Here is a 24,236-nt window from a genome sequence, read left to right on the forward strand (position 1 = left end):
TGACACAAAACTAAAATAAGATTTCATAAGGGGGTATGCAGGTATCGATCTCGTATCAATCTAATACAGATACAATACTATCTATATTATTGAGATAATATAGATACCGAGTTAAGATAAAATAATCTATTTTGTATTTAGTTGTGTTCTGTTCTATCTAGCCTTTGGATTTTGTTCTGATTTATTTGTGTTTTTATTTCCCCTCTAGTTTGTAACCTTTGAGTCCTAGTTTAGGCTTCCTGTGTAAAATGTTTATCTTTTCTCAACATGCTAGCTGGTTCTCTTCCACAGTGAATCATTATTCCTCACCTGTATCTAATGTTATTCTCCACACCTTTCTCAGTGTTTATCCCTCTGGTTTCGCTGTTTTTTCTGGTTCCTTCTGTGAAATGATCAATTTCTCTGCCTGTTTCACTGCGATCTTAGTCTTGATGACCTTGTCAGTCCTGCAGGTTTAATGTTTTCTTTTTTTATTATTATTAATATTATTTTTCATGCCGATCCCAACATCCTGTCTGTTCGCTCTGGAAGAGGCGACCCCTCTTCATCCCACACTCCAGAATAACATGCACGTAAAGTTAATTGGTTACTCTAAATTACTCATTATAGTTGCCTTTCCTGCGCGCTTCTCTGCTGTTGTTTAGTACGTAACTCCCTCCCCCAGACGGCTCTGATTGGCTGAGCTGCATGCTGGAATATTCAATCAGACACCTTGCTTGCAGCTGTGATTGGACACAGCCGGTGCAGTTATGTAAATGAGCACCTGGCGGCGCCTGCTGGCCCGGCTGCGGAGCCCGGAGAGCAGGCGGTGTGACTGGGGCTCACATTCAGAGAGCGATCAAGGAGCGGAGACCTTCCACGGTGCGCTCCTCCATGGTGTAGCTCATATATGGCCGTCCTTCTTTGTTGACAAGTCTTAAATATCTGTGTCTTTGGAGTGACAAGTGGAAGTCGACGCTTACAACAAGAACATTTGACTGTTTTCTGAGTTTTGGCTGAACTACAGACTTCGGACTCTTGGATTATTCTGAATTATTCTGGTGGACTAGTAGTTAAAGGCGTCGCTGTATAAATACAGCTTATCCCCAAAGTTTGGACCGGTGTTACGACACTCTTCTCCCTGTTTTTCTAAGGTAAGTGCAGATAAAACTCGCGTAATGCCATGCGCTTTCCTCCTCTCTTTGCGTTTACTCCATAATAAGCGACTATAATAATATTGCAGTGGATATTTCCAGCCTGCTGCCCGTGTGTTTGTCTGTCTGTCTTGGCTTGGCGTCTGTGAGTCTCGGTGTGATCTGGACATCGGCCACAGGCTCGTAGACGCGCGGATCAGCTCCCAGCAATGCGCCCCGTTTTATGCGCGTTTGTGCGGGGGGACGCATTTGGGGATCCAGCGACTGCGTAACAGAAATATTCCGACTGGGCGCATCATGGTGTTGACTTGTTGACCAGTCAGGATCTGGGGCATGTTTATATTTTAAGTCCGGACTTCACCTTAATCATTCAACACATGAGAATAATTTATTCTAAGCAAATCCCATTGAAGGGAACTTGGCGGACTTCGATTACGTTACGGCCACTAACTAGTTTCTTCATCAGGTTTAGCCAAATATAACAAAATCTGTCTTATTAACTGTGCAAGCTCAAAGAAAAGCCTCCCCACAGCATGATGCTGCCACCTCCATGTTCCCTGGTACGGGATGGAGAGATTCGGATTAGTTTTCTGGCATAAAGCAGCGTGTTTTGCATGCATTTCTTCCTGCCAGTCGACTATAAGAAGTACATTTGTGTCGTGAACTGACTAATAAATGCAATGATGTTTTTAAATTCTTTTGCTCATTAGATTACTTCATGGAGTCCTGTTCTGATAAATTACAAAGTCCAGACTTGTTGACTTTAACTCCCTCACTTTTAAATTGATTCTCTGTCATCATTTTCTGGAAGACTCAGTATTGATTGATAACTGTCATGCTTTCATTAATTTCTTTCACTCACACACGCGCGCACACACACACACAATTAACCCTGTGCCCTCCCAGCAGCGCAGGTGACCGGCTAGAAGACCACCAGCTTTGATTTCTCTCTCCTCCAGCTGGAGAGGAAAAGCTGACTCTTATCATATTGTTTATCATTTATCATGATGAATTCTTGTCATTATAAGAATTTTGATTTATTCTTGTCACAATAAATTCCCATTAATGATGTTTACAAACCCATTAAACTGTCCCTGTTATCAAGATTCATAGTTTTACCATTTCCTCCACTGTTTGTTGAAGGAAAGCATAAAAACAACCAATAAATTTGAAAATACAGTTACTTCTTTACACATTAATGGATGTTTTTTAGCAGCATTGTTTGTGTTTGTGGGGCTATAATTGCCATGACTCAGTCACAGAGTTGACGAAAAAAAAGATGCATCATCACTTTTTATTGTTAAATAGTTCTGCAAAAATATTGTGATAAAAGTCTTGGTCAACAGAGCCAAACCCGAAGCCACCCGGTGCCGTGTTGAATATTTCAGATTCTGAAGAAACGGCTCCAACAGGATATTTTCTGTGGTTTGAGTCGTTGGGAGAGGGCAGCAACAGTGAAATGATTGTTCTTATTCTGAGAGCAGAACTGTGTAAATAAATCACAAGGTTGTGCTCAAAAACTGTGTGCTTTGACTTGAGGGGCAAGGTTAAAACGCGGGAGGCGTTGCTTTCTCCTCAGCGAAGTGAAGGTAGCCCAACGGCGGCGTTAAAACAATCCGTTCAGCGGGTGGCCACCTGTCCCAGCGCACGCACTCTGCAACATGTCGATGTTTTGGCTGCAGGTCACTGAGCAGGCAATTCAGAGGAGTTGCACCATTGTTAAATTGTTTGGAAGAGGAGGAGGGGTGTCTTTGCTTTTCACAAGCGGAGGCTGTAAAATGCTTTCTTTTTTTCCCCCTGCTCCTCGTCCCTCCTTCTTTGCCTCTGGAGCGACGGCGGAGGCATAAAGAGAGGAGGAACTGGAAGTGTGATGCACAGTTCCTCCCAGCCAGCACATGTCTGCTGGATCTCTGTCTAATGGGCATCTGGCTGCTAATTCTTCCACTGTGTCCCACGAGAGCCATTGGCCCCGTGAAGCTGCTTTTTTATCAGCTGCGTGGCCTGAAGGGACCAGGAATAGTTAAAATAGTTGGACAGACCAACTGTGTGAGTATAAGACCTGAAGGACAGCTTCTTCTTTTTATTAATTTGTCTCTGTCTCCGCAGTTTTGGGACAAAGTGACATTAATTGGTTTGTGTGATTGTGACTGAAGGATGGCCTGTACTTTGGGAGTGGCTGTTTGCTTCTGTGTTTTATCAGCGAAGTGAAGACTCAGCAAGAGGAGTCTTAGGAAAATTATCTCTTAATGTCAAGTTAGAATTAAGGTAAAGTTGCAATCAGGCATGAAAAGACGTTATTATCGTCTATTGCTGCAAAAGCCTTTATTCAAAAAAGAAAAACAATTATTTCTAATGCCATTATTGAGGTGATATAAGACATTAATCACCTTAATGTCTCGTCTGTTGGATTTATGTTTTAGTTTTATATCTTTGTTCTGGTTTAGATCATGCATAACAGTTTCACCAAGAAATTACTTTATTTAAATTTAGTTTTTTAATCAGGTAACCTCACAAAGTCCTACTTTTACTATTTGGATTGTTTTTACATATAATTTGCTCATTTATTAACCTACTTATTTTTGATTTAATATTTAAAATGCTGTCAGTTTGATGTCGATTGTTGCTACAGTATTAATAAGGTCAATCTAATTACTGTTTACTGTCTTAGTGATGTGTAAACGTATGGAACAATGTGAAATAATCATCCAGCCGCTGTAACACACTAAACTTGGTAACGGTTTGAGTAAATGTGCTCGTTGCAATATTATTAACCTTTTTGTCAAGTTGCTGCTGATACTAAGTAGGTTAATTAATCTCTTTTGCCTTGAGTGCAGCCTGCAGTCGGCTGCTGAGTAGAGAAACTCCTTGTTTCTCACCAGCTGCAGATTTAAAATGGTCCGAACGCGAGTGTTTGGATCTCCTGGTTAGATCGGACACATTTCCAAATATCTGAATTTCTTTCTTTTTGTAAGAAGTCGTAGCCTTCCTTCAGCCAGCTGACAGGCAGTATGGTGCTACAAGCTGAGGAGTGTTTTCAGGATGAAAGCAACAGGAGCTTGTGACCCAGACTGTGGGGTGAGCGTGTGTTTATTTCTTCTGTGAATTGGCGCTTTATAAATAAATGAATTGGATTAAATTGAAATCTGCAAATTTACAAACAAAATTGAGAAAAAGTGGTAAAGACTTGACTAGCCCAAAGATTTATGAGTTTTCTCCTGATTTAAATGAGTTGGAAAATGAATCTTTGTTGATGCTGCCTTTAGCTTCACACAATGCACTTAAAGTAGATTTCAGAGGGGCACGTTTTCCTCTTTGCGCTCTAGCTCCCCCTAGAGGCAGTCTGTGAAAGACCCTGCTCATGCGTAAACCAAGTAGTGCTGCGACCCAAACTCTAGTTCTTCCAGTCAAAATAAAAAAATAAATCCAGTAACTCCGGTGTTTTTCCTGTCAAGCTTTGAATCCGCAGCATTTTAAATCCCTGGTTTGCCTCAGTGTGGGTCTCTGGCCCATTCAGACTTAAGTTATTGTTGCTTTTGAAAGCACAGCGATTCATTCAAACAGAAGAGGGGCTGATGTTGTTCTGGTTTTAGTCTGGTTAATCAGTGACCTGAGTTCAGTTTGTTGTCTGGGTCTTTGTTCTGATTTCGCTCCTCCCTTCACGACTCGCTTCTGTTTGAAAAGACTTTCAGCAGGTGAATGGAGAGCCTGCAGCAGCTTTGAATTTGTGTCCGTTGAGTCATTGTGTGGACCCTATGCGATAATTGAGCCACATGTTTTGCACAGTTGCCTGATCTTTATGGCTAACGGTCTAATGTGGCTGATAACTCACACGAGAGAACACGGTGATAACGGGTGTTTTCAATCCATACGAGCAGGTTTTTTCTGCGTCTCCTCTGGCGGCGGTCGTGTGTTAATCAGAAAGTCTGCTGCTGCTCATAATTGGCTCCCGACAGGCTGAGCAGGAAGGCCGGTGGAGGAATTCATTCAAGTCTAAGGAAGCAGCACCACCACTATTCTCTCTCACACTCTTCAGCCGCCTCTTTAATGGGAAAGAAAACCAATTGAAGACACAACTCAGCTGGCCACCATGACACCAAGTCTAGACTGTTCAGTTGAGTTTGGAGGAAATGTGGCTGCATGCATGTCAGAAACGCAGTAAAACAGATTAATGAGTGGTTGGACTTTAAGTGAGATGTGGGTGCAGCTGGACAACAAATCGATATATAATGCGATAGACCTGTGATCAGTATCAATACATCTGATAGAATATTGAATATTTTTTAAAATCTGGATCCAGAACCGCACAGCATTCTGGGAGATGTAGTCAGAGGAAAAGTTTTAACCTCTCATAGCCAGCTAAGCTACGCTGGTGGCATCAACTAACTAACTCACTCACTAACTATTGGTTACCTAGCAACAACCTGCTGAGAAACTTGTGGTTACCTAGCAACAACTTGTTGAGTAATTGGCGCAGCAGTAGTTTAAGTAAAGGCTTAAAAATAAAAAGGTGTGGGGTGTGCTGTGGTGGCGCAGGGGTTAAGCACAACCCACATATGGAGGAGGCCTTAGTCCTCGATGCAGCCGTCGCAGGTTCAATTCTCGGCCTTGCAGCCCTTGCTGCATGTCTTCCCCTTTCTCTCATTACCCACTTTCCTGTCAATTAACTATCAAATAAAGGCCACTAGAGCCAAATAAATAAATTAATAAAAAGTGTGGAGTGAAAAGTATAAATAAAACAGGAAAAATCACACCACCAGTTTGGCAATATTTCTGATATTTAAAACAAAATCAATAATTGCCTATTGACTGATACGAAACGCTGGTGTCTTGATAACATTTTTCAGTCGAATTGTCCAGCCCCAGATCTTTGATATCCCTGAGCTTCAGTTGTTTTTAAGTTTTCACATCTACAGACTCTTCGTCATCCTCTCACTCCTTCCCAGTACTTTTCATCACCTGGTGTATATTTTCCTGAAATTCTGATTTTCTCTACCTCTGAGCACAGATTTCCCACCCTTCACCTTCTATCCTCTTTAAATCAGCATTAGATGTTTTATTTGTCCTCCTCTGCTCATTCATCATATCTCCGGTCCGCTATGTGCTGTCCTCGCCGTGCCCGATTATTTATCTGTTTGCTCTTTCCATCAGTAACACCTTGCCGGGGCTTAGATGTAAGCACTAACGGGATAAATTTTCCTCAAAGGATTTTGCAACATGCCTTATCGAGGCCTTTCAAAGCTTTGCTTCATGTCTGGTTTTAGATCAAGAAGCTCTGTGTTTGTCCTAAAATTAAACGTGGCGCCTTTTGAAGGTCATCGTATAAAGAAACAGATATTTTCAGTAGAGTCCAGCAGCTACCCCACTGGGTAGCTGCTGGACCACATCTCTCATTTCTCACCACATCTCTACTTAAAACACCAAAAATGTTCACATGCAGAAATACTCCTGGTTTACTATGTTTTATTTAATAGTGATTATTGAGAATAGGGACAAAACGGGTCCTATGGATAAAGCACCAAATTTGAATAAAATATACACAAAATATAATTTTTTCAAATATATGACTATACTAACCTGGGTCATGTGAGCACAACAATGTATATTTTCCAGGTATTTGCTGAATGTTTTTTTTTATTTTAAACATTGTAGTCGGTGGATGATGCCTGTAAAAGCCCTTGTCCAGGAGCAGAACTCAATACATTATAATAGTTTAAAATAATTAAAGAAATACTAAAATGATATATTATAATTAATAAATATCATGGAGCCCGGTATAAATCCATTTGTTCTGTGAAGGCCTAAAATGTTTGTTTGTGAACATTAGTGAACAAGCGGCATCATGAAAACCAAGGAGGAGATCGGAGAAGTCAGGTGGCGTGTTAGAGAGAAGCTTAAAACAAAACTAAGTCATGAAACGATATTCAAGCTGGACGATAGATCAATAACAATATATATCATGATAAACACGTGATAAAGATCAATAGGCAATGCCTATAGACTCATCAACAATTTCACTTAAGCTTCTCAGGGGCAGCTGGGTAAGTTGGTGGCTTCAACTAACTCACTCACTCACTCTTTGGTTACCTAGCAACAACTTGCTGAGTAACTTGTGGTTACCTAGCAACACCCTGTTTAGTAACTGACGCAACTGCAGTTTAATTTTTTTGCCAAAGTGCTTCATAACTGCTTAAAAAAATAAAAAATGGTGTGGACAGAAAAATCTGTGGATAAAGTAGGAAAGGTCACGCTATCAGCTTGACTGTATTTCAGATATTTAAAACAAAAAAAACAACTAATCAGTAATGATCAATATCGACTAACATGGATGGCTCATCTTGATGTGTTTTTCATTCATATCATCCAACCACGCTTTGCACATCTTCCTCAGCTCCCTTCAGTTCATCGTTTGAAAAAGAAAAAGCCAAACGCAGATGAAAACCTGGTTTATGACCTTCCACATGAACCACTGGCTGGCGATTGGGAGCATGTGTGTGTTGGAGTAGCAGAATCAGCTACAACTGAATCCGACTGAGAATCTGTGGCAAGACTTTAAAAAAGCTCCTTTTTTTTTTTTTTTTTCAGATGCTCTACATCCAATTAGATTAATCTTGCTGTTTAGCAAAGAAGAACGAGCCAAAACACCAGCGTCTGGATTTGGAAAGCATGTAGACACTCATCCTAACACACTTGCAGCTCTGATTGAAAGCAAAAGTGTTTCCACAAATTACCGATTCACTGAGTGAATGCAAATGCTATCCGTACTTTTCAGATTTTTGTTTGCAACAAAATTTTTTATCCATCCCACGTAATTTCCTGAGCTGGTTTGTGTTGATTTGTAGCCCTAAAAAAATGTATATTTCTGGTGTTGGCATGACAGAATGCAGAAAGGTTTAATGGTCTGAACAGTTTTTCAAGGCTCTATAACTTGACTGGTTTGAATGATGGACTGAGTATTTCTGCTTTTTTATCTTCAGCGTGTCTGTTGGGTTTAGCTCCAAGGCTATAAATCAGCTTTATTAAAATAGAATGATTTCAGTGAAAAGTAGAAGTAGTGAAGGTTTATGTCTCCTGAACTCAAACTGGCAGCTGGTTTTAAAGTGGAAGGGCTGGAGGATTCCCAGTGCCACCGCTGTAAATGCTTCCTTGGCAGCCCACTCCAGGTCATCCTACTCAAATGTAAATTTTGGCTCCAGGCTGAGATTCTGAGCAGACCAACAAAATCAACCAGAAATTTTCTGCATTCCTTCTTTCTGTTGGAGATTTTCTTCCGTTTCTGACCCTTTTAATGGGGAAAATCCCCACAGAATGATGGGACCTCCACCATGTTTAGAGGTGGCAATGCCAACCTGATGCCAGGAGAAAACTGCATTCAGATTATTTGTCTCCATTAGTTTAATGCAGTACAGAAAACCAAAAACAGACCGGACAATTCAAAGACTTGAGCTTTGAAATGCAAAAATGAGCCAAAAGAGTCTGAATTCGGTCTGGGCGTAAATTTAAAATCTGATTTTATCTTATTGAACATTTTGTTTTCTTGCTTTCTTTTCTAAAAAAAAAAAAAAGACAAATATTTTCAAGCAGTGGCCTTTATTGTTTCTGCAAGTTGTATGACGGAGTATCAGGACTGTATAATATAGTCGTAAAATTAGCAGAATAAACATGCAATTTTACCAGAAGACGATCTGAAAATTATGAGAAAAAAGTTGTTTTAATGCAAAAGAAGTTTCAACAGTGTTTTTCGCAGTACTGCTACTGATATTTTCATAGACTGAATAAAAAAATATACTTTTTTTTTCTCACTGTATGAAGTTAAATCTGACCAAACTTTTCTTAAATTAGCTTAGTTAGAATTACCAAAATTATTCCAATCTGCTAAACGCCAGAAAACATGATGAGGTCAGTGTCGGGGATAATTGTCTTTTTTAATAGATTTTTATTCAGTGTGCGCATTTGTCTGGTTTCAATGGTAATTTGATGCTGATTAGTTTAAAATATTAAATTTTTCCTTCTAAAACTGATAATTAATTCACAAGATTAACGTTCCTCATTTAATATTTTTGTGTTAATTCTTAAATTTACTACTTCATTCTCTTAATATTAAAATCCTGATTTTCCAGAACTCAAATCTTCAAAAACTAAGAATTAGATTAATGAATCAAATTGATTAATCGCCCAGCTTTAGTCTGAATGCTTAACAGAATATTTCCACCCGAGTTCTGGTTGCTGTCCTGTGACTTGAGGATTCGTGAAAGAATAAATAACCCATGTTACGATCACTCAGAGAGACACAGGAGAGCGCCAGACGTGGAAGCACAGTCAACTTCTTGAGCCAGGTTCACAAATTAATCTAACATGCATGTTTCTGACTGTGGGAGGAAACTGGAGTACCTGGAGAAAACCCAGAGAGAACATGGAAAATCCTTCCAGAAAAGGATCCAGCTGTGATTTCTGACCACAGACCATCTCCTCCTGTCGCCACAACGCAAACCCTGTCAATTATAGCAAATTATTAATAACTTAGAGCCGTTCTTTGACTCTGCGAGCTTCGGTATCGGCGGTAAAGCACAAAAAATCCAGGAGCTGACAGGTAACAGCTCCCCAATATATAATTTCTCATCTGTAATAAATTTTTTATGACCTCATGAAAAATAACTGAAGTGATCCGCTCCTACAACACTGTTGGGCTTTCATGTACAGTTACTATCCTTTTCTTGGCCCGGTGTCGGCGCCCAGCACCTCCCTGACGCACAACGCCGCCCTGCTGCTGACGGCTCAGCAAGGGGGCTCCTCCATGTTGGCTGGTAGCTGCTATGTAGCCCGAAGGACAAAGAAATGCTCTAGAAATATTTGACTTGAGTTTTCAAACCAAGTTTTTCCACTTTTAAAAAAATACAAAAACATCCGGTCATTGTAAACAAATGTTGACTCTCCAGAAATCACGTTGGGTTATTTGCCCTGCTCTGGAGCCACAAAAGGTTTATACGTACCTTTTTTTTCCAGCCACTCTGAAATTTATGATGCTCAGTTAATGATCTGATGAGAGACGGCATCCAGCTGAATCCAGTGAGCTGGAACCAGCCATGAACCTGCTTCCTTCACACATTTCAGCAACGTGCTAGAGGTGCTGGTTGTTGCTTTTGGAAAAAGGTGGCGCGCTATAAAAGATGGAAGGAGACCTTTTTTTTTTTTTTTTCCTCCCCCAGTTCACACTAAAAAGAGCTTTGTTTAAATTCACCTCAGGCATTTAAAATGAGTTGTTTGAAAATGAAACATCTAAATCTCATTCTTTTATCATGTGTGTTTGCAACAGTAATAAACTGTTTTATTATGGCCAAGTTTATAAAACTCCTGCTGTTCCTGATTTGTTTTTTAAAGGTGACTTACTCTGCTGCCTTGAACAGGTTAGGATAGGTCTATGGCCTATACAAAACATGCTAAAAATCATTTTTGGATAATGATATTTTAGTCTTTCATAAGGAGCTATTTTAAGGCGTCTTGTCACTTTAAATCCAAGTAAGCTGCTGCTGGCCACGCCTCCCAACTCAACATTTACACACTAGCATAGAACTCTCCTTGGGTTGCTAGGTAACTGCTGGGCTTCACTGGGGTTGCTAGGTAACAGCTGGGCTTTTCTGGGGTTAGGAGGTGAAGGGTCGTGGCTGCTGATTTGTGACGTTACATTCTGGAGGTTTTTGAAATGGCTCGTTTTCCAGACACCAACAAAACCATCAATTTATTGCCCAAAAACTAGTTGGTTGGGTTTTTTCTTTTTCTTTTTTTTTTTAGGGTGTGGACTGTTTTTAGAAGCAGTTGATATCCAAATGGAAGTACAGAAAAGTACAAAATGTGAATTCAGGAACAAAATAAGTCAAACATTTTTGACAGACATTTATTCTTTAAAGTGCTGCAAGGTTGCTCTTCTATTATAATTAAGAAAACAAACCATGAAGTGTCACTCATGTAAAATGAAGATTATTTTGTCTCTCTTCACTTGTATGAAAAGTGACAGAATCCACCAAGCTGCAGCTTCCTGGCTAAACGTTTGAGGTTTAAACCAAGCAAAACTTCTTCAAAATGTTGAGGCATGATGTTCTAAGCCTGAGCACCTGATGCAACATGGCCTATTTTATGTGGAAATATATCTAATTCTATTCTTCACCAAGCTTTAAAAAGGTTTTTTTTTTTTTTTCCGTTCTTCGGTTTAATTTGCTCAGTTCTGTTACTTTCACCGGCTCTTGGTGGTGTTCAAACTTGCATAAAGACTCCTGAACATGACGAGCATGTGGTCTGTCCTTTTCTATTTTCCTAATTTCAAACCGTCTCATTGTTAAAACGTTAAAAGCTGTGTTTTCTAGCAGCGTTTCCAGCACACGTCGTACCTCCTGCGGTTCAGGACACTTCTAATGCTCACTAATGGCTCTTGGCAAAGCAGGCGATTTTCAAACCTTCTTGGAATATGTTAGACAACCGTGTTAAACATCAAAGGCTACTTTTCTTTTCCAATATGTCTCCTCTGCATATGACGAATGTGAGCTGCAGCAGCCACACTGAGGGGGCTGGATGCGTCTGTCTCTCTCCCTCCTTCCACCAGGTCTGAACGGGTACATTACCATCAGGAAACCGTTGTGTGATGTGTAATTTAGCTCTTTTTGTCCTGATGAGAGGGAGGAGGAGGGCTGGTAGCGTGATGGAGGCATCAGCCTGAGGCTTTTAACAGAGAGGTGTTTGTGTGGCTACAGCCTCAGCAAAGCTCACTCTTTATATTAACCAGGTCGCCACATTTTCAGGCCATTGTTTGGTTTTGGTGGCAGTGAAATGCATTTATTTGCCTGCATGCTGCTGTAGTTAAACATTAAGCAGCCCTGAGAAATGTCAAACGGTTTAATTTCTCCTGAGCTGGAAGCCATTAGAAATGAGCTGAAGACATCTGTTGGAGGGCTGGGTTAAGCCCGACTGCTTTTCTCACTTTGACTCAAAACGCCGAGTCTCACTGATCTCATTCCTGTATGACTTGATCTCTGCTGTGCTCTTCGTTTCTCCCTCTGCCTCCTTGTCTGCTCTTGTTCCCCAGCTCTCAGTTTCAATTGCAGCTAACTGAATGTAAAACTGTCAACCTCCTGCAGGCGATGAGATGATTTTTTTCTTCTTTTTTTTTTCTCACGCTTGTTCTGTCATTCCTAGTTCTTTCGTGTGAATGCTGCTGGGAATTTTCCTTCATGACGATCCACTGCTTGTCCATCTGTGGCTGTTTTCTCTCTGTAGTTTGCGACAGTAGCGTGGAGCCGTCACATGTCTCTGCTTTCGCCCCGTCCTCCACTCCAGCCTTTGCTTGTTTCCTGACAGCTGCCAGTGAGATCCAGATTCAGGCTTCATGCATGTTCTCCATGTCAGAATTTCATACTTTTCCAGACTCAACTTGTTCAAAGAAAAAAAAAAAGCAGATATTTTTTTTTACAGTGGTCAGGTTTTAAATATGGAAACTTCAAAATCTGAGGAATGAATGGATGGACAGTCGGCAAACAGAGAAATGGACAGAAGGATAAAAAGATGGATGGAAAAACAAAGATGGTGCATAGATTGAATTGATTTTAGAAATAATCACCAACTAATTTAGTAATCAATCATTAGCTGGAGTATACAGACTGAAAAAAGGTAACTTATTGAAAAATCAACATATTCAGAGATGTAATTTAAGAAAAACTGTACTAAACATATGCAGCTCCTTTCAGTTTTTTTTTTTTTGCATTTCATCAATCACGGAAATCCATACAAAATCAGCAAATCCCTAAATTTCTCTACACTAATGTATAACTGAGTACAGCAAATTTTCTACAAAAATAGTGAAAACATTTAGTTTAAGTGAATAACTTCCCCTTGGATGTAGCAGTTTTCTTCTGCTGCCTCAGTCTTACTTAGTGTCACTTTATTGAGTTTCAGTTTATTATTGAGTAACAAATTAAGCTTTTTAATGTCTTTAAAGAACAGAAATGTTTGGGTGTTCAATCTGTCTGCTTGCTGTGTTTTCTGGTCGTCTTTTATATGTAGGTTTTGGAAGAGCTTTAGTGAGGGAAACATATTTCAAAACCCCTTGCAAATATTTCTAATGTAGCAAAATTTAAACACAAAAATGATCCTAAAATCCTCAGAGGACAAAAGCAAAACCTTTGCACATCCCTACCCTACATATTGATTATATATGCATATAAAGCAAGCTTCTCATGTCATTAATACTGATATGTTTATCTTTAGTGCTGAAATGGTGGGGAGGTTGTGTAATCATAAAAGAAAATGTTCTTCATTTCAACATGCAGTAACAGCGGCACAATTAATGATTTGTTTTATGAGTAAATGGATAAGTAGATTAATGGAGGACTCGATGATTAATGGATGGTTATTTAAATATTGAGGCCTGAATGGATTGACTAACATCCCTTAACCCAAAAGTTTGTATGAATATAAAATCCTCAGATTCCAGACTGAGTTGAACTGGAGATGTTGGCTGTAACACGTCGACTCAAAAGATAACACTCAGCAGAAATGTCTCATTAACACGCCAACGCCGCCTCATTCCTGCTGAATTTCCATCCCGGGTTTTGCAGCCACACTCCAAAAGAGGTCAGACCCTGAGTCAGCTTTCCCCGGGCAAGAGCAAAGGTTCATTCCCAGGTATCTGATAACCTCACTTCTACTGAAGGTGAGACGAGCCTTTCATTAACGGGCTTCCACCAGAACCCGGGACCCGTCTCATTCCTGATGGGTTAAAGCTGGGAAAAGGAGCTGAGAACAGTTTGGGTGCTTGTTCCGACATGCGAGAAGTTTCTCGCCTCAAGAAACATCTCTGTGTTTGAGCTACTGTCAGTCCTGTCAAGTTTCCCACAGGAAACTCTAACCCTCTTGTTTTTCAGCGCTCTTCATTTGCATTTGCACAAAGAGCAAGTCGATGTGGTTCACACGCTGCAGCTAACACGCCGCCCAAGTGCTAATAAGACCTTTGCGGTTTTTTATTTATTTTTTTTTCTTTCAATCTCGTTTCAGCTCTCAGTCTTTCTTCTTTTTGTTCATTTCTGTTTTTTTCCCCTCACAGAAGCTCTTTCTGGGTCAAGCATTCTTCTTCACCTGGTGATTGCTTTCTCTGATACAGCGGTTCTGGATCACTGTGACCCAGCAGCAAACTCAGATTTTTACTGTAACAGAGTCTGAAATATAACCTGGTCAGGCTTTTGTGTTTCCAATTTCCAGTTTATTACTTTCTGTGAAGACTAACAAAATTCTTATTTTTTTGTATCATTCACAAGCTGGTAATTAGATAAATATTTCAGTATCAGTTATCACACTTGTACGGCTGATTGGTTGATTGATTAGAAAATGTAACCCAGGATAGTGCTGGAAATGCATGAAGGAATTGCATCCATATTTTAGTTCCTGGTTTTCCATTTCCTTTGAAGTCGCTGCCTGACATGGTAATATTCAGTTCCTCTTTAGAGGTTATTTAGATGTGCATATTTTGCTTATAGAAAGCATCATGATTTCACAAATCATGTTTGCCCTTAAGCTGCTGTCACAGTTTCACGTGTTGCTCTCCATTTTTCCAGACATGTTTTTCATGCTGCTCCAAAGATGACGAAGTGAGGCGGATTAAATCCCTGTCATGTTGGGGAAACTTTGATGCTTATGATGTTTGGATTGGGACAAAGTGGGATTTCCCATCAACTTTAACTTGATGTTTGTTTGACTAAATTCAGTCCTCTGCATACAATAAATTATTTGCCCTTTTAGGCTGAAAATATGGTCAACTCCCTTTCCATGCCAGCCACTTCAAGCATTTCGCATGTAGACAGAGCGTCTGCATACTGTAGAGATTAGGGCTAAATTTACACTTATCTAACTTTTTTTATGGTAATCTGAGTGGCCTAATTCCAACCTTTTCACCCCACAAAGAATCAAATGTCACCTCTTGCATCAGGTAGTTTTTAAAGCGTCTGCAGTCTGAACGGCTATGTCACGTTTTTACATCTTTGATGGAGGACTTGCTTCATAATTCTGCACCAGAAGAAGCCCGAGTTGATAAATGGGGACTAAATTATGGCTGAAGCATCACAATCCCACCACTCCTGGTTCTGACTACATATTCAAACAGATTTGTCTGCAGAACTCAGTCATTTCTCCACAAAAGGTCGTTGCTATTAATTGTGCTTCCTCTATTAGCTTCCTTTATCAACACCAAGTTTATTTATATAGCACATTTCAGCAACCAGGCAGCTCAAAGTGCTTTACGTCATAAAAATACAAAGTCATAAAAGACACAGTCGACAAGTGAAACAACATTTTGTCTGATGGCACTATTACACACCAGAATTTTTTTCATTGTTTCAGCTGTTTTGCAGTTTTCTGGAAGTTTGTCACAGATTTACATTTTTGTGACATTATCAGTTCATTTCCACTAATATTTTTCACCCAAAAAAGGTTTTGGAAGAAAAAGTAATTTTCTGATAGTGTATTAATTAAATGTTACAAACTTGGATTTCTGTAAATTGAATAATAAATACTGATAAGTACATGTGAATTGATCAGTACATCATCATCTCTTTTCTGTCCTGATGGACTCTCTCCTCCTGCTCATCACTCATTGATTCCAGACTCTCAGCAAACCGATCCATATGTGAGAACAAGTCGTGCATTTTGATGCTCATGTTGCTCCATAGTTCAGAAAATTGACCAGATTGAGCAAAACCAATGTGATTTTTGGATTCAGCACATCAAAATTACCATAAAACAGCTGAAAAACCCCAGACAGTGTTTTTGCTGTTGACCAGTGTAATGAAGGAATGCATAGACAGAACTATTTTATTCTAAAATGAATGTAAAAACATATTTTACAGCGACCAAATCGATAACTTACCATCCATAGCTTTATGTAGCTCAGTCACCCAATGTCTGATTCAAATAAAACACAAAATGCCTAAAGTATTCTCATATTGCTGCTCATTATGGGTGTATGTAAACATTTGGCTAGAGTTGTAGGAAAGCTGTGCGTTGGACCAGACGGAGTTGTTTTTAGAAAGCACAAAGGGGAATAAAACTGAATTATGCAACTGATTTTATTTTTCAGCTTGGTGTAGCAACCAGCTAATGACCCAGAGTTTGCTGAGCTCATTCTTCACCTGGGTTTGTGCTTCCCTTGAGCCTCGCCTCAGGAGTTTCTGTTCAATTCTTGCTGGTGTGGCATAGATCTGGGGTGAACGTTGTTGCCTTAAAACGCTGCCCTGCTGCGCCTCTACCACCAGGAAGGAGAATGTGTGTTGAACTAGGTGTTTTTTATTTCTTTTTAATGACTCATTTGATCCTGAGTGGCTAAGCATCCTTCCAGGAATAGTTTAACCACCTTCGACTCTCGCTGTACATGCATCATCTGTGGATGCAGTTTTTAAATCTGCTTTCAGTTCCTGTCACCCTCTTTACGTGATTCATCTATTCTTTAGCGGCGCTTCCCATCAGGAAACTCAGCAGATTTTAAGGTTCCAGAGGCATGAATGCAACTTCCTTCTGTCGAGGAGAGTTGTGACACATTGGTGGGCAATGGATGACAAACCGGACTAAATGAGACTCGGCTTCCTCCTTAACTCTCTATTTCTCATTCTAAAAGAGAAATTCACAATTTTCTCATCAGTGGAAGATGACCTGAGTTAAAAGCTGTTTTTAACCCAGGCTATCTCTCAACAATCTCTCAAGTTGTTGTGCTCAGTTTTTCCTTTCACTCAAAACCTTAAACTGCTGCTGTTGCAGCTACTCTCCAGGCTGTTGCTAGGTAACCACAAGCTACTCAACAAGTTGTTGCTAGGTAACCAAAGTGTGAGTGAGTTAGTTGGTACCACCAACCTTGGCCACGAGAGGTTGAGCAGATAGTCTTTCCTCTGCCTACATCTCCCAGAATGCAGTGCGGTTCTAGATTTGAATTCAGTGAAATTATTGAACATTTTATTGGACATATTTTCTATTGATATTGATCACTTGTCTACTGCGTTATATATTATTGATTTATTGCTCAGCTCTAGCTGTTGCTATGATGATCTTTTAATGAAAAGCTACATAATATTTTTTAGTAATCAAGATGTTTTACGACGATGTGAGATGGGCTTTTGTGTTTTTTGGGAGGGGATTGAGGTATTAAATGAGTAAAGTGAGACCTGTAGCATTTTTGATGAGTTGCGCTTTTTGAGTAATGTTGGTACTCTGGCCACTCCTGGAAAGATTCATTATGGTTTTATAGGAGCAGCAGTGCAGAGGGAGGAAGCCATGTATGCAAAGTTTTGGCCTGTGGCAGAAAGTCCGTAGGCTGGGATCTGAACCCAGGACGTTTTTGCTGTCACTGTGCAGTGAAAGTGAATAATATTTTTACATTGGACCAAATGAAATTGCTTGAAAATTGCATTTTCTGTTCATTCAGATCACTTTTTGTGTGTAGATGTTTCAAAAGCTTTTAAAAATCTGTATGTGGGAATAGTTTTTCCCAGCCCTGTGTTTTTGTAAGATAAGCAAACATACTGACAGTATTCTCAACTTTTAGGAGTAAAATCTTCATGCTCATTAAGGGTAAGAAGCTGTGTTGTTGATCCTCTGGAGAAATTATGCCGAGCACTGGTAATACTTAAATATTTAACCAGTGTAAACTGAAAAATGTTTTCAAGCTGAATGAAGGATCCCCCATGAATAAACTGGCATAAACAAACAACTGCTGACTCCACTCAGTGGGTCTTCAGTAAAAAACGAGAAAACTGCGTTTTCCCACTGAGACCGCACTTCACCCACTCAGAGCCTCTAACTGTCGAGGGTATTTCCAAGAAACCCATCAGATGACCTTGTTTCTCAGGCTGGCAGTGTCCCATCCTTCAAAGTGCTGGGAAGATAAAAGATTGATTCGTGCTTCCCTCCCTCTCCACGACTCAAAGCCTAATATCGCACACATCCAATTTCCTCACAGGCTCACGGAAATCCAAAACAAAGAGCTCACTTCTCCGTGCCTCCCCAGTGACCATTAGTCACGTCTAACTGGCAGCGTGTTGCTTTATTTGGCCGCGGCTGAAGACTTCACACGTTGTTTTCTGTCTGAAACGGTTTTGATAACAAAAATGGAGGGGGAAAATAATCGAGGCTCTGGGCTTCTCAGTGTTGGAATTTATTTACACTTTTAGGTTTGCTCGATTCTTTCTAAACAAAGTGCAGAGTTTTGAAGGGTCTCTCTTCCAGCATGTAATTAGTCAAATTAAAATGACGACTAGCTTTGATGATTTCACTTTTACCAGAGGCGTGTCCTGCAGAAGCCGAGTCCTGCTGACTTCAGTGATCTGACGTTTTCCACCAGCTCCAGTTTTACTTTTTATTTAATTTGACCAAAGTATCTGAACATACGAGTGGACTGTTGTTACATTTGCTAAATATTAATGGAATAAAGTCTTGACTTTGATCAGATATTTACAGCATAACTTTGATTAAAAATAAAACGGTCTCATGCTATCATAGTTTAACCTCATCCGTTTTTGTTCAAAACAAAACAAAAAAGCGCCATCTAACCATTTTTTTGTCAATAAGTTTTTGGTGGCTGAAAAATTACTTGAAATGTAACATCACAAATCTGCAGGCACTGGCTGTTACCTAGCAACCAAAGCGGAACCCAGACCGTTACCTAGCAACCAAAGCGGAACCCAAGTACATTTGGTTAGCTACTTTTAAGATGAGATCATTTTGTTTGTCCCAGCATAGCACACAGCAAAAAAAAAAAAAGTAAATAAATAATATAAAAATAACAAACATACAACAATAAAATACAGTTAGCGGTGATGGTCTTAAGAACAAACGTGTATTGCTCAGTATATGTTCAACATTTAAAATGCACAGCTCCTGAGACTGTGTGCGGATCATAAAGTCTGATAGCTGCAGGCAGAAAAGATTTGCTGTAGCATTCCTTAGCACATCTGGGCTGCAGTAACTCTATTTCTGGTCCTCTGGCTGTCCACCATCCTGCTCCATGTGCTGTACAATGGCTGCCGGAAAAGACAAGTGTTTTGTTTTTGATTTACCATCCAGAAACCACTTGTTGTTTTATAGTACCTGCATGGTATTCTTCCGGAGAGTCAACATCCCAACGCCCGGTCACCACAGACGCCCCAGTGCCCGCTCGTTATCGCTGGAGCAAACGAAGGGGGAAAAGTGAGAATCGGGACATAATTTACTTTTAGATTATAAAGTCCCGTTAAGTCTGACCAAATCTTAGAAGTCCCCTTTTGTGTTCAGCTTCACTGGTTCTTTACAACTCCAGCAATACAAGCTGTACTTGGCCTAAATATGCAAGACCACAAACTCTACCGTCTTCAATGAAGCCAGCACACACACGATCGCAGGCCAAAGCTGCACTTTGCTCGCCAACACTTCACTTCTAACTGGCTCCGCAGCCAGTTTGGGGAATTAAAACTCGAAAGGCATCACATCTCACCCAGGTAGTTGTGGCTCGCTCGTCTCCCAAGTGATGTTAACGAATGTGGCTCCCTGCTGGGTGTCCAGGGTCTTGTGGTAGTCAAGGGAAGCGGTGACATTTTGGAAGCTTCCAGTTACCTTTGGGCAGGAGCCATAAACCAGCCACACGCTGGTTCCACACTGCTGTGGCTGAGCACTTGTTGCTTGAGGCTTGGAACTGCATTTTTAGAACCAAGTTACGATAAAGTACATGATAGGTGGCGCTAGTTTCCAGCCCATGTGTCGCCTGTGTCCCAGTGACGGGTGACAGTGAAATGCTCTTTGTATTTACTTTGAGCCCTTCAACCATCCATTCTTGTTCTGAACTGAGGAACTTTCCCATCAACCTTTTGACACTGGAAAAAGCTGGAAAAGTTGACACCATATCTGGTAACTACAAGCATTATCAGCAACAATTTTCTTTCATCTCCATCATTACAGCTGCATCCATTCCACTCCAGAAAACCCTGGAATATAATCACTTTAACAAGCAAACCCGGAGCAGCGAGGAATTCTTAAGCGGGGCTTTTGCTAATGTTTCTGTTCAGCTGCTCTGTTGAGGCGAGGGTTGTGGTGATGTAACCGACAGAAAAAATGAATTAACCATTGATTGTGATTGATTACCTCTCAGATTTCAAGCCCTTGGAACTTGGTTTTTATTTGGCACTGACACAAACTGAAACTAATGGCTGTCTGGACAGGGTGTGGGGCAAAGAGAAAATCCCAGAATGACTTGGAAGTTATGATGTGCTTCAGAAAACGGTCAGCTGCGATGTAAAACATACTGTTCACAGTTAATGGACTAAAACATGCAGAATTACCAGAAAATCCTTCAGGTGACCTTTTGAAATCTGGACCAACTTTAAAGAGGGAAATTTTAAAGGACACATTTTGCACCTTTTTATGCTTCCATTTGGGATTATTCTGCTTCTAAAAACAAAGTGCTTAAAACACCCAGATGTTTCTTTTAAAGCAATAAGTTCATGTTTTCGGTGTCTGGAAAATGAGCCGTTGAAAAAACCTGCGGAATGCAGCAAATCAGAAGGCACTGCGCAGTTACCTAGCAACGCCAGCGAAGCCCAGGCCGTCGCCTAGCAACCCAAACTGAGCTCCAGGACTTTTGGTGAGCTGGTTTTACAGCTTTAAGTGCTGTATAATAACAGCTTTGTTGTTTGTAATATGTTCAAAGATGGTTCCACATTTGGAAAAAAGAATTCTTCAAAAAAGTATGAACAACTATCAGCCTCTTCATGAAACATGAGGCTTCTTCAAATACAACCTGCTACAAGAGATCCTTCCTGCCAACAGCCTTTACTATCTACATTAGAAGAATTTGAATTAATGAATTACAACCACGTTTAATTTCCCTTTGGGATCAGTGAAGTATCTTTGAATTTGAATTGCACCCATTTTCACAGAGTGTAAGTGTTGAGCTGGGGAGTGACCAGCAGCTTCTTTGGACTTAAAGTGGCAACATGCCCTAAAACATCTAATTCTGAAAACAAATATTCAGAACTGGCCAGAATGAAATCTCATTATCTAAAAATGTAATGAAGAGGTTTTGTATAGGCCACAGGCCTAAACTAATCTGTTCATGGATGCATAAGAAGTCACCTTTTAAAGAATAACTGCTTAAGGGTCCAACTTTCGGATCTGTTGAGCAGACATGAAGCGTGGCCAATGCAGTCTTGCCAGCTTTTCAGAGGGGGAATCTAATTATAGCAACTGGCAGATTGTCTTATATGATGCAATGGCAGCAATCTGTATCAGTCCTCCCCGCCCGTTTGTCCTGCTGCCGGCTTTGTCCGTCTCGTCAGCAGTGTTTTGTTGTGGGGGGACAGAAACAGCAGCTGCTCATAAGTATTCATTAGTCCCGCTCCTGGATTAGTGGAGACAAAATGTGAGTGTGGACCCGGCCGCCTCCGCCTCCTCCAGAACACAGCCGGCCCTTCTCCGTCCCTCGGAGCGCCAACCACAGCTGTTCAGCACCACTTGACTTTTCCAACAACAGTGCTCTCGGATGGCCGTGGCCACTTTTGTTCCCGGTAGATGAAACGCGATGTCAGTTTCTCTGCTCGTGTTTACAATGTCTTTGTGTCTCGACGCGCTGCTGGAGGAGAAGTTCGCTCCCTTGATGACGAAACGCTGATGAGACTCGGTGGAGGGGACGGCTTGTTGATGTCGTGCTGGCCGTTTTGGTTATTGCCTCGGGTTTTAGGCCCCGCTCATCATGTGTAGTCTGACGCACTGACTTCTGTTTCTTCTGTTGGTGTAATTTCTAGCAGCTACACTTGAAATGAGGTGAAACTAACTCTTTAGCACCTCATAGGAGCTTGTTTTAGGTCAATAATTCCGTGAAATGGCACAGGTTTTAGTTTTATTTCTTTGTTTTAACTAATGTAAAAGAGAAGAAAAATGCATATTATACCCAATAAGAAACAAAAGATGAAAAAAGTTAACACTTTGAGTCATCCAATCCATGTTTTATATAATATTGTATTTAAACATAAAGTGAATGTGTTTAGCTCAAATGTGTTTATTCTGATAAATCAGTGCAAAACTAGTATAAATGAAAAAATCTTCCTGTGGTACAAGATATTCATCCATATTATGAGTTATAATATATAGTAACTTGTTTTGAGTCAATAAATCCTTTTCATGTTGACGTGGAACAACACTTTATAACTGGTGTATTTTTCATTAATGTTAAGCAATTATTGATTTAACACAATCTCCTATATGATGCTGGAAAGTTACTTGTTTTTTTGTCTTATTTGCACAAGAAACTAGACCAAAAACACTTTACGATTTTGTGTTTTTACAGATTTCAGCTCATTGACGACGTGTTTCCCCGTGTCACTGATCTCGTGACACATGCAGCACGTTGCTCTCGCATTGTGTCTCCCGTTCTGGACAGCTGCAGCTCCTCCATGCCCAAATAATCGCTCCCCTGCCTGTGGAAAGTCACCATCTTTCCACCGCTCCCCCCCTGCCCAAATACTCACTCATGTACCTCATGTCATCGCTGCTCTCGGTTTGCCGTCCCTCCGCCCTGCCGCTGCGCCTGAGCTACCATTCGCCCCGTTTCCTTCCTCCTCCTCCTCCTCAGAGGATCCCCTGTCGCTACAGCTGTGTGTCAGTTGTCGGCCTGTTGGAGTCCAAGATGAAGCTGGAAAACGGAGGGTCTGCAGGGAGGAAAGTCTGGCCGCTCTCCCTCTCTACCCCAGCTGTCACTCCCTCCAAAACCTCCACTTATCACAAGGTTTCTCTCTGTGCACCACTGGGAGCCTTTTTTCGAAAGCCAAACACGTACAGTGGTGACCTTTAAATGATGATAATCTTGAGGAAAAACACCACAGTTTTATGGTTGGCACACAATATGATTTGTATGGTTTTAATTAAAAAAGGAAACCAATCTGGTTTTACCATTGCTCTTAAAAATGTCAGATTCTGCGACAGTATTTGATCATTAATATGGAATATTTTTATAACTTTGACGCAAAGATGTGATGGTGAGTCATTTTGCCTTTTCATCGTTTCATGATTTTTGTAGTTTTGGTTTCCATAAAAGGATCAATCTGGTGCAGATTCACTGTCTCTTAGCATGTGTGTGCATTGTTGTTGTTGAACAAACACCTCCACCCTCGACCCTGCAAGAATGAGCAGGTCATTAAAGTTGAGAGAGTGAGACTTTCAGCAGGAAAGGCAGAAGCTGAATGGAGTTCAGGCTTTTGAGGTTTGAGCTTCTCATGAAATGTGTTGGCAGCTTTTTAGAAATCCGAGTTAAACACATAGAGCAACGTTTTAATGATGGCCTCTCGATAGCCGATGTTAAATCATTTTCTTTGTTTTGAGAAAAAACACTGTTCCTTATATGAATAATTTATCTTGTTGTATTGTAGGTCTTGGAGAGAATAAAAACTGCTTCGATAATGCAACATTTTACCAAAAACAAGTCGGTGCAGCGGTATATTTACCTCTGCTGCTCACCTCCTGGTACGCCAAGACTCTGGAGGTCTGATTCTAGTGTGTTACTAAATCGATGATGAATCTGGAGCACATTGTGTTTTAGGGAAATGGATATGACAGCATGTCAACTTTACATTAAAAATACATTTCTTAATTAAGGGGGAGGTTCAGGTTTCCTTTCTTTCGGCCAGCTGACAACTGCAGAAACCGAATGGAGAGTTGAACTGTTGCTCACAGCTGGAGGAGATCTAAGCTTATAGATCTATATGAAACCGGGCTGTTTTTAACTGGGAACGAAACCGGGCTGTTCTTGAAGGGGAATTCACTTTTTGGACGTTTTTACACTTCTGCTTCTACTTTTCAAAGATGCACGGACAGGTTGTGTAATCTGTTTGCAGCCATTTTCATGTGCGAGTGTAAACGTTGAGTTGAAGGGTGTGGGCATTGAAGCTGGTTACCTAGCAACTCAGGCAGGACTCCAGCACATTTGGTCAGCTTTTTTTTTTTTTTTTTTTTTTTTTTTTTTTTTTCCTTTTTTTTTTTTTAAAAGGGGGGGGGAAAAGGAAAAATTTTTTTTTTTTTTTTTTCCTTTTTTTTTTTTTAAAAGGGGGGGGGAAAAGGAAAAAT

General features: G+C 40.5%; 1 long non-coding RNA gene across 1 annotated transcript in view; it reads left to right on the forward strand.

Annotated features, from left to right (window-relative positions):
- The first annotated feature begins 779 nt into the window (after positions 1-779).
- The window catches only part of LOC106959899 (uncharacterized), a 38,445-nt gene continuing 14,988 nt past the window's right edge, over positions 780-24,236 (forward strand). The window contains exon 1 of the long non-coding RNA XR_001427452.1: positions 780-1,133. This is a non-coding gene — a long non-coding RNA (uncharacterized LOC106959899). The remainder of the gene's footprint in view (positions 1,134-24,236) is intronic.

Source organism: Poecilia latipinna, unplaced genomic scaffold (genome assembly GCF_001443285.1).
Source record: "Poecilia latipinna isolate Pla-1442-1.1 unplaced genomic scaffold, P_latipinna-1.0 Scaffold1129, whole genome shotgun sequence".
Lineage (NCBI taxonomy): Eukaryota > Metazoa > Chordata > Actinopteri > Cyprinodontiformes > Poeciliidae > Poecilia > Poecilia latipinna.